The following is a 16,944-nucleotide window of genomic DNA, read 5'->3' on the forward strand; positions in this document are numbered from 1 at the left end:
CCCATGAATTGTAGTTATGCCACTGATCAGACCGCTATGGTTCAGTAAACTCGAGGCCCCTTTTACACATCTGCGTTGAGTTACCCTGTCTTGCCACAAGGGACCACTAAAGCAATAAAAGTCTATGGAGACGGTCACACTTACTGCGGTCCCTTGCGGTGCACTGGAAGTATCCGATTCGAGGCTAAGGGCAACAGCGCATTGCTGCAGGCACCGCACAATGCTTGGGATAATGCAAGTCTATGGGCAACCCAGTGCGGTGCGGCGCGGACTGCCGGGAATCCCAGCGACGTACTTCCTGCTCAGCAGGGATTACGTCACTGAGCAGGGGGCGGCGCTATGCAAATGACCCTGTCGGCGCACTCTGTCGCGGGTTCATATGTTTTTAATTTTTTGTGTTGAGGTGGGATACAGTGGGAGCATCACATGCCCACCTCAACGCAAAAAATAAATGTAAAACCGCCCATAGATCTATCAATTTTGCAGACCATTCAACCATAATTTTAATGCATAAGATGAAAATTGGTGCTGCAACTTGTCCGCCCAATCCATGTTTTGATAAATTTCAATTTCGGACCACAGCTAAAAATAAGGGCTGTTTCATGCTTTTAAAAAGCTCTTCTAATCGCCAGCGTTGTCCAGTGTTTTGAAAAGCCATCGGACGATGAAATCCGATGGGCTATTTCACACCAGACAGGATTGCTTTTATTAACCTCTTGAGCCCCAGAGGTTTATACCCCCTAGTGACCAGGCCAGTTTTTCTATTCACAAATTTAACGGTTTATTGCTCGGTTGTACAACTTAGCACCCAAATTAATTTCACCTCTTTTTTTTCTCACTAATAGAGCCTTGTTTTGGTGGTCTCTGATTGCTGATGCGATTGAGTTGTTTTTTTTTTAATAAAAAAAAAAGAGCGAAATTATAGCTTTTTTTTTTATTCCTCCCTCCCTCCTTCGCCCTAAATTGGCTCTACACTACGATACATACACTACACATTACATACATAGGCATATGCCTATGATAGGGATTAGATTGTGAGCCCATCACAGGGACAGTTACAGTGGGTTGCAAAAGTATTCTGCCCCCTTGAAGTTTTCCACATTTTGTCATATTACTGCTACAAACATGAATCAATTTTATTGGAATTCCACATGAAAGACCAACACAAAGTGATGTACACGTGAGAAGTGGAACGAAAATCATACATGATTCCAAACATTTTTTACAAATAAATAACTGCAAAGTGGTGTGTGCATAATTATTCGGCCCCCTTTGATCTGAGTGCAGTCAGTTGCCTATAGACATTGCCTGATGAGTGCTAATGACTAAATAGAGTGCACATGTGTGTAATCTAATGTCAGTACAAATACAGCTGCTCTGTGAGGGCCTCAGAGGTTGTCTAAGAGAATATTGGGAGCAACAACACCGTGAAGTCCAAAGAACACACCAGACAGATCAGGGATAAAGTTATTGAGAAATTCAAAGCAGGCTTAGGCTACAAAAAGATTTCCAAAGCCTTGAACATCCCACGGAGCACTGTTCAAGCGATCATTCAGAAATGGAAGGAGTATGGCACAACTGGGCCATCCACCTAAACTCACAGGCCGAACAAGGAGAGCGCTGATCAGAAATGCAGTCAAGAGGCTCATGGTGACTCTGGACGAGCTGCAGGTGGGAGACTCTGTCCATAGGACAACTATTAGTCATGCACTGTACAAAGTTGGCCTTTATGGAAGAGTGGCAAGAAGAGTGTTAACAGAAAGCATAAGAAGTCCCGTTTGCAGTTTGCCACAAGCCATGTGGGGGACACAGCAAACATGTGGAAGAAGGTGGTCTGGTCAGATGAGACCAAAATGGAACTTTTTGGCCAAAATGCAAAACGCTATGTGTGGCAGAAAACTAACACTGCACATCACTCTGAACACACCATCCCCACTGTCAAATATGGTGGTGGCAGCATCATGCTCGGGGGATGCATCTCTTCAGCAGGGACAGGGAAGCTGGTCAGAGATGATGGGAAGATGGATGGAGCCAAATACAGGGCAAACTTGGAAGAAAACCTTTTGGAGTCTGCAAAAGACTTGAGACTGGGGCGGGGGTTCACCTTCCAGCAGGACAATGACACTAAACATAAAGCCAGGGCAACAATGGAATGGTTTAAAACAAAACATATCTATGTGCTAGAATGGCCCAGTCAAAGTCCAGATCTAAATCCAATCGATAATTTGTGGCAAGATCTGAAAACTGCTGTTCACAAATGCTGTCCATCTAATCTGGTTGAGCTGGAGCTGTTTTGCAAAGAAGAATGGGCAAGGATTTCAGTCTCTAGATGTGCAAAGCTGGTAGAGACATACCCTAAAAGACTGGCAGCTGTAATTGCAGCAAAAGGTGGTTCTACAAAGTATTGACTCAGGGGGCCTAATAATGACGCACACCCCACTTTGCAGTTATTTATTTGTAAAAAATGTTTGGAATGATGTATGATTTTCGATCCACTTCTCACGTGTACACCTCTTTGTATTGGTCTTTCACGTGGAATTCCAATAAAATTGATTCATGTTTGTGGCAGTAATGTGACAAAATGTGGAAGACTTCAAGGGGGCCGAATACTTTTGCCACCCACTGTAAGTGACAAAACTTTACTCTGTACAGCGCTGTGCAAGATGTCAGTGCAATACAAACATTTAAATTGATTTCACAGCATAAAACAGCCGATAGGCGTTAGGTTTTCGCAGAGTGGTTAAAGTCGTAAAAGCACTGTATGTTGCACTTTTGCAGCACTTGCAATTTTGTAACAAATACCGAAAAGCAAAAGCATTGTGAAAATCTGCTTCCAGATCACTATATAGCTTCTTGTACACTGTAATTCGCAATTCCGATTTGCGAATTTTATTAGACACTAGCAACGCAAGAAGAAAACTGCAGCATGCAGGATTTTTTTTTATTCACATCAAAAATCAGAATCGCATGCAGTGTAAAAGAGCCCTAAGGACTGGGGCCCACTAGAAAGTCCAAATTGCAATTACGGAGCGCTTTTGGTAGCAATTTTTGCATTGTTTTTTCCAAAGCGATTTCCGGTGCTTTGGAATTGATTTTGAAATGAATGCTAGTGATTGCAATTCATTTTCTTTTTTTTGTGGTTCCGGGTACTAAATCAGTTGCTTTAGTGCAGCAATTTGGCAGTGATCCTATACTTTGTATTGAAGCACAAATGCTCCAAAAATTCTACAGGACACGTGATTGCGATTTGAGGACATTGCAGTTCCTGTGAAAGCACCTCTATTGACTTTCATTAGCCTAGCGCTTTTGAAAACGGCAATTCTAAAGCGCGGCTGAAACAGCTCCTGTGGTCCCATTTCTGAAATTGCTTGCAAAAAATCGCTCCAAAGTCGCTGGTGTTTTTTTGGTGTGAAACAAGTTAGGGCCCATTCACACTAGGGAGCTTTTTAGGCATTTCCACAGCCCTTCGAATTGCCGGCGATTGCTAGTGCTTTGAAAAGCGCTAGTGTAATTTATAGTCTATGGCTGTGATCTCACTGCAGCAATCGCCAGCCTTTTTCGGAAATTGGAAACGTGGTGCATGCAGCACTTTCCCACAATGTTGGAACCATCACGTTTCGAATGTTAAAAAATCACGATTGTTCAAAAATCGCGTTCTTGTTCAGTTAAAAAACAAAATAAAAAATGACTCTGCTGAACGCTAGCGATTTTGCGATCTCCAGTGTGAATGGGCCCTAAAAAAGAAAGCTTCCCACAAGGGATGCAGATAGCAATACTAATATAACAGAACTACCTCACAGACCTCACTTGGTGCAAAGCTACAACAGCAGGCTGGAGTCAGCCTATAACTGTGTGGAGAGGAATCTGGCAGTCATCACAATAATGCCATCCAGTCTGAAGGGGTTACGGCAGCATGCAGCGTGGAGAAATAGTCTGTGGTACTGGGACAGACCCGCCTGAATCCAGCACCGGCCAGTATACATAATCTGGTGAAATATTCCATCTGAGAGGCAAAATGACAGGTGACGTAGCTGAGCAGCAGATTAAACTCAGCTGTTGAGAGCCACAAACTGTAATGTAACACAAAGCTGGTTAAAATGAAGGCTGTCCAATTTGTATTACTCTGACCAACCACCGCAGAGAGGGGCACTCAGTTCCTGCCCCGCTGCATTGTGGGGATTCGAAGTTCTGGTGCTTTGCCAAACTCAAATCCAGCAGAGTTACCACTTCATCTCTTTAAAATTTGACACACATAAAGCTAATTAAACAGAGATGAGGCTTTTGCTGAGTCTAGGTAATCACATCTAGGTCACGTGCCCTTATTTAAAGAGCTAGGATACCTGAAGTGAGAGGGATACGGAGGCTGCCATATTTTTTTCCTTTTAGGGCTCTTATACATTTGGACGTTGCGTTTTAGGGGTCGTTAAGGTCACATAACGGGCCCCTAACACAACGCATGGTGGTGGTATTAGGAGGACGCTACATAGAGCCGCGTTGAGCGGCTCTTGGCGCGCCTTTTTTGTCCTACAGACTGCGGAGACTGCGGAGACCACGTGATCGGAACACTCTGCATCACGTGGTCCCACCAACCAATCAGCGGCCGCTCCAGGAAGTAAACACTGCAGTGCAGTGAATAATAATTAGCCATGTGGCTGGCCCCAATAGCGCACTCTCCCCTCCTCCTCTCCTGCACAAAAAAAAAAATTACTTAGCATGTGCAAACAGTCTAACGTGGCCAAAACCGCATATAGCGCACAGCATGCTGCGCTTTATTTAAACGTGTAGCGTTACACTGTAACATAATGTGGGCACTGTGAACAGCCCATTAATTTTTCATTGCTGTGCGTTGGGGTGCGTTACAGGCTGCTCTAACGTGCGCCTGTAACGTCCCACTGTGAAAGCAGCCTAATGGCCCATACTCACGGGCAACATTTCTGCACTGTCGCTAGCACATGGGAGCGTGTGCGCAACAGTTCGTCCCTCCGCGTACACACGCGGAAGAGGGATCAGCGGTGCGACGGAAGCTGTCGCCGAGGTTCCTCCTCCCCCCGCCGGAAGCTCCGTGTTCTAAAAGAGGTTGCTGTCGCTAGTCCGCATACTCACGCGGACTAGCGACAGTTGAGGCGGAGTTGCGGCGGCAACTGTCACCAGGCGATTGACCGCGCCAATCGCCTGGCGACATCAGCGAAGAGCGACGGTTCGGGGTGCGCGCCCGTGCAATGCCTCATACTCACGGGCGACCTGTCGCCGCAACACGCACACGCTGCGTGTTGCGGCGACAATTGTAGCCCGTGAGTATGGGCCATTAAAGGACAACTGAAGAGAGAGGGATATGGAGGCTGCTGTATTTATTTCCTTTTTAAGGATACCCGAGGTGACTTGTGACATGATGAGATAGACATGGGTATGTACACTGCCTAGCACACAAATAACTGCTGTGTTCCTTTTTTTTCTTTCTCTGCCTGAAAGAGTTAAATATCAGGTATGTAAGTGGCTGACTCAGTCCTGACTATGGCCCAGTGCACACCAAAAACCTCTAGCAGATCCGCAAAACGCTAGAGGTTTTTGAAGCAGATTTTCAGAGCGATTCTAGGCATGTTTAGAGAGGTTTTCTAAACATGCCTAGCGGTTTTTGGAGCGTTTTTGTGTAGCAGATTTCATAAATTGTTACAGTAAAGCTGTTACTGAACAGCTTCTGTAACAAAAACTGCCTGGAAAACCGCTCTGATCTAAAAATGCTGCAGGAGCCACGTTTGCGGTTTGCTAAAAACCTCAAACCGCTGGTGGGCACCATCCCATTAAGATACATTAGCCAAGCGTTTTCACAGGCGGCAGCGGTTTTGAAAACGCTACCAAAAACCCTTGGTGTGCACCAGCCCTGAGACAGGAAGTGACTACAATGTAAGCCTCGCTGATAATTCCAACTATGAAACACTTTCCTAGCAGAAAATGGCTTCTGAGAACAGGAAAGAGATAAAAAGGGTCAATAGTTTATAGCTTTTAGCTCTGACGTACTTCATTGAGCAAAACCAATAAAATAGTTAAAATTTAAATATATAATAAAACTGTGGAATATCTTTCAAAGTCATTTTTAGGAGAAGGAAGATAGATGCAATAGTTTATTTAATTCGTTTATTTTCGCCCCGGGTGTCCTTTAACCCTACAATTATATCGCCCAGGAGGTGGCGCAGCACTATTTTTTAAATTTTTTTATTTTTTAAATCATGTAGCGAGCCCAGGGCAGCGGCATCCCCCCACCCACTCCGATCGCCTTCGGCGATCAAAGTAAGCAGGAAATCCCGTTCAGAACGGGATTTCCTGCTGGGCTTCCCCGGTCGCCATGGCGACGGGGCGGGATGACGTCACCGACGTCATGGACGTCGTGACGTCAGAGGGAGTCCCGATCCACCCCTCAGCGCTGCCTGGCACTGAATGGCCAGGCTGCGCGAGGGGTTGGGGAGGGGGGGGGCTGCACGGCACGGCGAGCGGCGGCGGCGGCGAGCGGCGGCGGATCGGCGGCGATCGGAAGTTACACGCAGCTAGAAAAGTGCTAGCTGCGTGTAACAAAAAAAAAATTATGCAAATCGGCCCACCAGGGCCTGAGAAATCCTCCTGCGCGATATACCCCGAGCTCAGCTCGGGATTATCGCTCAGGAGGTTAAGCAATACCAGTTTCCTGGCAGTCCTGCTGATCCTCTGCCTCTAATACTTTTAGCCATAGACCCTGAACAAGCATGCATCAGATCAGGTATTTCTGACAAGATTAGCTGCATGCTTGTTTCTGGTATTATTTGGACATTACTGCAGCCAAATCGATCAGCAAGGCTGCCAGGCAACTGGTATTGTCTAACCTGCTGGGCGGTCTGGACGAGCTCAGCTCGTCCAGTACCGCCGGAGCCTGCCGCTCAGGCCCTGCTGTGCAGATTTGGCTCAAATAAAAAGCAGCACATGCAGCCGGCACTTTGCCAGCCGCGTGTGCTACCTGATCGCCGCTGCAGAGCGGCGATCCGCCGCATGCAGCGGCGAAAGAGGGTCCCCCCAGCCGCCTGAGCCCAGCGTAGCCGGAACAAAAAGTTCCGGCCAGCGCTAAGGGCTGGATCGGAGGCGGCTGACGTCAGGACGTCGGCTGACGTCCATAAAGTCACTCCGCTCGTCGCCATGGCGACGAGGTAAGCGAAACACGGAAGGCCGCTCATTGCGGCCTTCCGTGTTACTTCTGGTCGCCGGAGGCGATCAGAAGAACGCATCCGGAGCGCCCTCTAGTGGGCTTTCATGCAGCCAACTTTCAGTTGGCTGCATGAAATAGTTTTTTTTTTATTAAAAAAAAACCCCTCCCGCAGCCTCCCTGGCGATCTTAATAGAACGCCAGGCAGGTTAAAAGGAAAACAATATGGCAGCTTCCATATTCTTCTCACTACAGTTGTCCTTTAAAGGATGCAAGTTGCCTGGTTGCTTTGCTGATCCTCTGCCTCCAATACTTTTAGCTATAGACGCTGAACAAGCATGCAAATGTGATGTTTCTGACTGCCGTCTAACCGGATTAGCTCAGCTGCATGCCAATTGTTCACGGTATGCATTGTTTAAAAGCAAATAAATATGGCAATCTCTATATGCCTCTCACTTCAGGTGTCCATTATACCTAAAGGACCACTATACTGAAAATAATGACTTTATCTTCCCCTATAGCTATCCATGTAAAAGCAGCAAAATAAATTCCTCAATATACTTTGAGTCAAAATTGCACAGAAATAGCAGTTTTCAATATCTGGCCACTCGTCAACTCTCAGTATGGCTGCGGCCAAGGATAAGGTCCCCCTCTTCACTTGGTCTTCTCCACCTGAAGGTTATGTCACAGAAGTACAGCACAAAGATGGTAACTGCTAATAACTAACATATGAGGAACTGGGCAAATACAAATGCAAAATTTAAAGGGACTACGGCTCAAACGCACAGAGAGCCAGGGGATGAATACGGTACCTTAATCCACGAGATTGTTGATTAGATTGTTGGTTCCGCTTATCCACAGCTTAAGCCCCTCAGCCGCGGCTGGGCCAACTCTCTTTTTTGAGAATTCATGGATGGCTGAAAATTGAAATGGAATAATTTTTAATACTAAAATATAACAAGTCTTGCCGGGCACCAATATATACAGTATGTATACAGCAGAGTCCCAGTTATCTGGAATTCAGGCAACTGGAAGTCTCAACTAACCAGCATGTCTGATGGATAATGGGGACCTTTTTTCAGGGGTTTGGAGGCTGTAAAGGGAACCTTAACACTAAAAAAATGAACGCATTACCGACAGTTTTTTCTTCTTAATCTGTTCTAACTAGCAGGGAGAACAGTTCTGCATGATAATAAGAACCTTCTTAAATTCTAGGTGTTAGTGGCAATTTAGCATGAATTTCTAGAGCTGCACTACAGTTAACCTCCCTGGCGGTAACCCCGTGTGTGACACGGGGTAAGCCGCCGGAGGGTGCCGCTCAGGCCCTGCTGGGCCGATTTTCATAATTTTTTTTTTTGCTGGACGCAGCTAGCACTTTGCTAGCTGCGCCAGCACTCTGATCGCCGCCGGCCCCTGCCCGATCGCCGCTATCTGCTGCGGCGCGGCCCCCCCCCAGACCCCAGCGCTGCCTGGCCAATCAGTGCCAGGCAGCGCCGAGGGGTGGCCCGGGACTCCCAATGACGTCCCGACGTCAGTGACGTCGGTGACGTCATCCCGCCCCGTCGCCATGACGGGGGAAGCCCTCCAGGAAATCCCGTTCTATGAACGGGATTTCCTGATCGGAGATCGCCGAAGGCGATCGAAGCGGGCGGGGGGATGCCGCTCAGCAGCGGCTATCATGTAGCGAGCCCTCGGCTCGCTACATGATTAAAAAAAAATTTTTTTTTTTAAAAACTGCTGCGCTCCCTCCTGGCGGTATTTTTCATACCGCCAAGGAGGTTAAAGGGGAACTGAAGAGAGAGGTATATGGAGGCTGTCATGTTTATTTCCTTTTAGACAATACCAGTTGCCTGGCAGCCCTGCTGATCCTCTGCCTCTAATACTATTAGCCATAGCCCCTGAACAAGCATGCAGCAGATCAGGTGTTTCAGTGGTTCAGACTTATAAGTCTGATCTGACAAGACTAGCTGCATGCTTGTTTCTGGTTTTAATCAGATACTACTGCAGAGAAATAGACCAACAGGGCTGCCAGGCAACTGGTATTGATTAAAAGGAAATAAACATGACAGCCTCCATATACCTCTCTCTTCAGTTCCCCTTTAAGAAAAGTGCAAATCCATCCCTAAACTGACCCAGATTAAGAAGTGCTTGACAGCAGTTCTACAAATGTAGAATTGCAGGCTAGAAATTATTGCAGAGTGCAGGCTAGACATGATTTGTGTGGTGCTCCTCCCCCTGCTGAATTCCTCCTCAGAGCCTGCTGTTATCAATACAGCAGGTGTGTTGGTTACCTCAGCAACAGCAATTCCCCTCACACACTGCACTGTCTGAGAGACCTCCCTAGCTCCTCCTATTTTACAACAGTTTTAGAAGGAATCTGCACTATCTAATGATTTCTTAATATGTCTGAGACAGTTCTTCATGGATTTCTAAAAACCTACCAATATTTTGTCTCAGACACTCTTGATAAATCTGGCCCAGTGACTCAAAGCACCAGAGCTGCAGCCACTAGGACGCGCTCTATAGGCAGTAGCCGTGTTAGGGAGACTTGCCCAAGGTGTCCTACTGAATAGGTTACTGGCTTACTGAACAGGCAGAGCCCTTAACCATTACACCATCCAGCCATTACACAGACTACTAAAGATTATCAATGAAATAAATAATTTCACCTTTCAAATTCCATGTATATTGTATGCAGCTTGAAATTGGACCAAGCTAAATAACTTCATGTCAATTTCTACTGGTCCAAGTTCAAGCCGCATAACATTTACAAATTTGAAGGCAAGGGAAAATGATTTGCATCACATTGATCATCCCTTCAGACTACATAAAGCGTGTTGCTTGTATAACGTGTTTTACAAATAGCATAGCAAGCATTCAAGCAGCATATGTGTTTTATGGAGGGCCGGATTAACCATAAGGCACTGTAGGCATGTGCCTACAAGCACCTGATGATGGAAAGGTGGCTTACTCCCCTCCCCCAGTACCACCCTCTCACCTTAATAAATGCAGAGTCTGAGTGGAGTGTAAAAAGAGGTCACTCACCTGGGTCTACTACGGCTCTCTGCACTGGCGTAACAATAGGGCCTGCAGCCCCTGCCCCCACGGGGGGCCCGGGCCTTCGGGGCCCGCTTGGGACCATTTTGGGGGGCTGGAGGGGCAAGCCATGCTGCACTTCGGCGGGGAGGGGGGACTGTCTCTGACAATATTATGTAAGAGGGCGCACTTCCATATGCGCATTGCTCAGTGTCCCGCCAAGTCAATGGATGTTTGCCATTGAGGCAAAGGAGGGCGGAAGTGTTCCGTTCTGACAGAGCGCTGTAATACAAATGTATTATGTATTACAGAGCTCTGCCCTCCTTTGCCTCAATGGCAAACAGTTGTAGGTTCATAGAGGGCGAAGTCTAGGGTAGGATGCCAGGAAATCTGTACCTATAGGCTCCCGTGATGTAAATCCGGGCCCAGTTGTAGGTATAACACCAATGACCCAAAACTATGTAATGCAAGCCGTGTAGTTTGCGTAATGCTTGGTAAAAATGATGTGCACTTTCTGCACACACACATATCACAGAGTTAATGAAAATACAGCCCAAATCCTGCTCTAAGGAGAAGGTGCAGAATTCCCCCCCTCCCCCCCAGCGTCCGGAGCGATCCCCCCAGAGCCGCTTCCCTCTCTGCCCAACAAATGCAAATGTCGTATGACAGGGTGAGAGAAATGAGTTTAGCTGGTGATTAATTAGCGAGCTGTTAACCTAATTTCAGATCTGAAGTGTCACTTGTCATTATAGCGTGAGGGACGCTCATAGAAGGAGAAATGGAAAGACGCAGGATCATAAAAAGCAGCAATTTCCACACCGGAAGAGAAAATTACTGATCTGCTCATACACATAATAATAACAATAGTCATGAATTGGGCAGTAAAGGCATCCATACATCAGATGTATGGGCAGATCCAACAAGAGACACATATCTCTCTAATGGAATCTGATCAGAGAGAGACTTGTTGTCTGCCCATACAGCTCAGGCCGATTCCCGATGGGTTTCATCCTGAAATCTCTCGGGAATCGGCCTTGTGATGCACACGCTTATCTCTAACCCCCCCATCTTGAAGCGCCAAGTCCCCTAGTTAAAGTTAAATTGTATGAACCAGACATAGAAAGGTTTACTTTGGGTTAAATACGCTGGGGAATAAATAACCCTGGCATGGATTAAAAAGAAGAAAAAAAATCTTCAACTAGTTGGGAAAATTTGCAACCCCCCACTTGGGTCATACTAGACTTCAGTAAAAAATGCAATGCAGGGCCGGGCCGAGGCAGAGGCTGGAGAGGCTCCAGCCTCAGGGCGCAGTGTAGGAGGTGGCACACAACTCACTCAGCTATCAATCCCCTATTGTGTTTGAAGCAGATAGAAATAAGAAAAGGGGATACATGGCAGTGACTGCAAGCCAGATAATTAGAGGTGTTGCGGGGGTTGGGGCACTTCTTAGTCTAATAGCAATCAGTGTGTGACGGCTGGGGTGGGAGGGATGGAGGGGTGCACTTTGGTGTCTCAGCCTTGGGTGCTGGAGGACCTTGTCCCGGCTCTGATGCAATGATTAGTGAAACAGCAGTCATGTGACTGCACAATAGGGTTGATTGACAAACCTTATTTATTTTTCCCCTTAAAGGGAACCTGAAGTGAGAGACAAATGGAGGCTGCCATATTTATTTTCTTTTAAACAATGCACATTACCTTGCAGTCCTACTCATTCTCTGCCTCTAAAATGCTTTTTAGCCATAGAACCTGAACAAGCATGCAGCAGATCAGGTAATGAGCCCACGAACAGCTTAAAGGGACACATAAGGCTACAAAAAAATGAGTTTTACTCACCTGGGGCTTCCACCAGCCCCCTGCAGCTGTCCGGTGCCCACACAGTCTCGCTCGGATCCTCCTGTCCCCGCTGGCAGCTACTTCCGTTTTCGGCGACAGGCGCCGACAGGCCTGGGAAAGCGAGTGATTCTTCGCGTGCCCAAGCCTGTCGGCGCCTGTCGCCAAAAACGGAAGTAGCTGCCGGCGGGGACAGGAGGATCCGAGCGAGACTGCGTGGGCACCGGACAGGGGGCTGGTGGAAGCCCCAGGTGAGTAAATATCATTTTTTTTCTAGCCTTAAGTGACTCTTTAGGAAGTTGGCCTTCACGAATATGAGTACTGCCTAGAATTTGTGCAGGTTGGTTGAGACTGCTGGTTAGTTGAGTTCCGGTTAATCAGGACTCTACTGTAGTAAACTACTTTGCCCCGTCCCTTGGAGTTTACAATAAAGGAATTTAATTGTACTATGTATTGTCCCCTTTAACATCAATGACAGCTTGAAGTGGTAGTTGTGGATGAGGATCTTTATCGTCTTAGATGGTAAAGCTGCCCATTATTCCGGGCAAAAAGCCTTCAGTTCCTGTAAGGCTAATTTCACACCAGGACGTTGCGTTAGAGGGGGCGTTAAGGTCGCATAACGTCCCCCTAACGGAACGCCTGGTGGTGCTGGATCTGGACGTCAGAGTGAGCCGCGTTGTGCAGCTCACTCTGGCGTCAGTGATGCCGTGATGCGCACTCTTGTGCGCATGCGGCATCACGTGGTCCCGCCGGCCAATCGCCGCACAGAGCGGCCGCTCAAGGAAGTTAACACTGCACGTCACAACGTGCAGTGAATATTAATTAGCCATGTGCCTGGCCTCTCTCCGCTCCTCCACAAGATTACTGAGCATGTGCAAGCAGTCTAACGCGGCTCAGCCGCGTCTAAAGTACTGCATGCAGTACGTTGTCTTGTGACGCAGCGTTACAATGTAACGCAACGTGGGCACTGTGAACAGCCCCATTGATTTTTCATTACTGTGCGGTGGGCTGCGTTACAGGCTGCTCTAACGTGCGCCTGTAACGTCCCACTGTGAAACCAGCCTAAATTCTTGGGCTGTCTTGCATGAACTGCACGTTTGAGGCCCTAGAGGGGCTCAATGATATTAAGGTAAGATGGCTGAGATGGCCGCTCTGGACACTTTATATCTGCTGTAGCCAATGACAGGTCGACTTGGCCTTGTGTTTTGCAATACTGTCATGCTGGAATGTCCAAGTATGTTCCATGCTCAGCTTCCAAACTGATAAGTGGAAATTTTACTCCAGCATTTCTGGATAACTTGCTGCATTCATATTGCTGTCAATTCTGAACAAATTTCAGGTGCCTTTGAAGCCCCCCCCCCCCCCAAAAAAAAAAATCAGTGATCCAAAACCATATTTCACAGTAGCAATGGTGCACCTTCTATCATAAACCTTGTTGACTCCTCTCCAAATGTAGTGTGGCCAAAAACTTCAATTTTAGTCTCATCACTCCAAAAGACTTTGTGCCAGAAGGTTTGAGGCTTGTCTCTGTGCTGTTTGACATAATGCAAGTGAAATACTTTGTGGCATTTGTGTAATAATGGCTTTCTTCTGGCAACCTGACCATGCAGCCCATCTTTCTTCGAGTGCCTCCTTCTTGTGCATCAGATAATCCTGAATTTCACCTGAAGTTATTTGAGGGTTTTTCCTTACATTCCAAACAATTCTTCTGGCAGTTGTGGGTGAAATTTTAGTTGGTCAGCACTCAGACACAACTCGTCTGAACTCCCCTGTGTCCAGGTAGCACACTAGCACACTCTCCCGATCTTTCTAGTGCCCAGATATGCCCCTGGGAGCTGAAGCGAATAGACACTGGGGGATGCTCCTGCAGTACCAGAATGGCCGATCATCACACTCCTTGCCACCTCATACCCCTCACACTGCTTACTGCAGATCACAGCTCATCCTCTGGGAATCATGCGGCAAAAGCCCCTACTATTCCATCTGGAGCCACATAAAAAAAAATCACCTGTTCTACCCCATGGGTCAGGTCAGGACAACGGCGAAGGGGCAGTCGCTCGGGGGCCCTTGTGAGGTTGAGGAAAAGGGGCCTGCGCTCAGCCATTCCCACAGCCCGCCTGGCAAACGTCTGCTCCCTTCCTAATAAAATGGACGAACTTCGCATTCTCAGTAATAAGAGGGAACTCGGCAACAACACCCCAGTCCTCTGCTTCACGGAAACATGGCTGCACGAGGACATCCCAGACAATGCCCTACCAGGCTTCAACATGATACGTGTGGGCCGCAAATCCACCCTTTCAGGGAAGAAGAAAGGCGGGGGAATCTGTTTCTATGTCAGCTCCGCATGGAGCCCGAGCACTTAATTACTAGCTAAGAAGTGCAGCCCTGACCTCGAACTACTGCTCATAAATTGCAGGCCCACATACTCACCCAGAGAGTTCACCTCCTATGTCCTTACGGGTGTGTACATCCCTCCTGATGCTAATGTTAAAACTGCTCAGCGTGATCTTAGTGACACCATCACGCAGTGGAAGATGTCCCTTCCAGATTCACTGTTCATCATTGTGGACGACTTCAATAAAGCAAACCTCCGTCAGGAATAGCCACGCTTTCACCAGCACGTAACCTGCCCCACAAGGAATGTTAGAATTCTCGACCACTGCTACACGCCCCTAAAGGATGCTTACAAGTCCACCTCATGAGCAGCCCTGGGTTCCTCTGGCCACTGCCTCATCCATTTGGTGCCCACCTACAGAAGGCGCTTGGAATCTGTGAAACCAGTCCTGAGGTCTACTAAAGTGTGGTCAAATGAGGCCAAGCTCCAGCTCCAGGACTGCTTTGACTGCACGGTCTGGAAGGCCCTGGAAGAACCAGACTTGGATGAATGGGCTGATGTTGTCTCAGCCTATACCAGCTTCTGTGAGGATTCCTGTGTACCCTCCAAGTCTTTTAAGATATATCCCAATGACAAACCATGGTTTTCCAACCAGGCTGCAGAAGCCAAAGGAAGCAGCCCACAAGTCCGGCTCCCTGGAGGACTATAGGAGGGCAAGGAACTCACTCAACCGTGAACTGCGAGCTGCTAAACGGTTGTATGCTGAAAAGATGCAGCACAACCTCTGCTCAAATGACTCTCGGGCAGTTGGAAGGGCCTCAAGGCTGCCACCAACTAGAAACCTCCCCCCAACAGGCTACACCAAGCTTTGAGCTAGCTGAGGACCTTAGCAACCTTTACTGCAAGTTTGAGGACCCGGCTGCCTTAAAGGGGCATTCAACACCTCCTGCCCTCCCCACCTCTGCCCCTGTAAGTACTGATCTCAGCTCATGCTCAGGCTCCCTGGGAGTAACTGAGGCCGACATTCAGCGTCTCTTGCTTACTCTAAATGCTAGGAAGGCCTCTGGCCCTGATGGTGTGTCACCAGTATTTCTGAAGTCCTGCTCACGTCAGCTATCCCCCATCCTCCCCTCTGTCTTTGCCAGGTCTCTCAGTGAAGGGGAGGTCCCTACCTGCTTCAAAAGATCCACCATCATCCCTGTACTGAAAAAGCAAGGAGGGTCCAACCTAAACAATTTCAGGCCTGTGGCCCTAACATCCGTGGTCATGAAGACCTTTGAAAGAGTGGTCCTGTCCCTCCTCAAACACATCACACTGGACCGACTAGACCCTCTCCAGTTTGCATACAGAGCTAACAGGTCCATCGACGACGCTATTAATATGTGCCTGGAGTCTATCACTGATCACCTGGACAGGCCGGACTCGTATTCCAGAGTCCTTCTCCTGGACTTCAGTTCGGCCTTTAATACAATCTGCCACCGCATCCTGCTTGACAATCTCACAGAGCTCAATGTCCACCCAACTCTCTGTCTTTGGATCACAGGCTTCCTCTCGAACAGGTCCCAGGTTGTCAAGCTGGGCGACATCTACTCCAGTCCCAGAGTGACCAACATAGGAGCCCCCAGGGCTGTGTCTTATCACCGTTCCTGTTCTATCTATACACCAATAACTGCACATCTACTGTTCATTCTGTCAAAGTCATCAAATTTGCTGACGATACTACAATTGTTGGCCTTGTCAGTAAGGGCGTCGAGCAAACCTACCGACATGAGGTAGACAGTGTCTGCAATTGGTGTAGAGAGAATAGGCTAGTCCTAAACACAGCCAAAATTGTTGAGATGGTAATTGACTTCAGAAATCATACCACTAACCCACCCCCAATCTACATCGAAGGAACTGAAGTCGCAAGGGTATCTAGCATTTGCCTCCTGGGCACAACCATCTCTAATGAATGACCTGACATGGAGGGCAAACACCATCTCAACTCAGAAGAAGGCACAGCAAAGACTCTTCTTTCTACGCCAACTAAAGAGTCGGTACTTTGCTCATCCATCCTGGTCTGGTACGCTAGCTCTTCCGCCATAGACAGATAAAAAATTCTGAGGTTCAACAGCTCAGTGGAAAGAATAATTGGGAAACCTCTACCCCCCCCCCCCCCCTTAGACCTCACCTACAACATTAGACTGCTTGCCAGAGCCATGAAAATCGCTGGTGACCTCTCCCACACAGGTCACAGCCTTTTCAGTCGGCCGTTAGACTCTTGAACTCTGCTCTCTCCACAAATGCTCCCCCCTGTAGCCGTCTACAGGCTGTTCCTGCCCTGATCACTGTTTCGCTAGAAGAGTGTATTAGTACCACTGTTTTTATCTTGTGCAACATGCTGCTGTCTCTGTAAACCTGTGTTGTCTTACTTCCTATGTCGTATTGCTTTTACTGTGCCATAACTCTGTGCCAAATCCAATTCCGGGCATGGTCCTGCCGTGCTTGGCGAAATAAAGTGATTCTGATTCTGGTCGACCTGACTGTGGTTTAGTTTCAACAAAAGCTATAATTTTCCACTTGCACAACTCTGATTAGC

General features: G+C 47.7%; 1 long non-coding RNA gene across 3 annotated transcripts in view; it reads right to left on the reverse strand.

Moving 5' to 3' along the window:
• The window catches only part of LOC137564308 (uncharacterized), a 205,368-nt gene that overhangs the window by 177,726 nt on the left and 10,698 nt on the right, over positions 1–16,944 (reverse strand). For all 3 annotated transcript variants that reach the window (XR_011030571.1, XR_011030570.1, XR_011030572.1), the window contains exon 2: positions 7,978–8,082. This is a non-coding gene — a long non-coding RNA (uncharacterized lncRNA). The remainder of the gene's footprint in view (positions 1–7,977; positions 8,083–16,944) is intronic.

This window comes from Hyperolius riggenbachi, chromosome 3, assembly GCF_040937935.1.
Source record: "Hyperolius riggenbachi isolate aHypRig1 chromosome 3, aHypRig1.pri, whole genome shotgun sequence".
NCBI lineage: Eukaryota > Metazoa > Chordata > Amphibia > Anura > Hyperoliidae > Hyperolius > Hyperolius riggenbachi.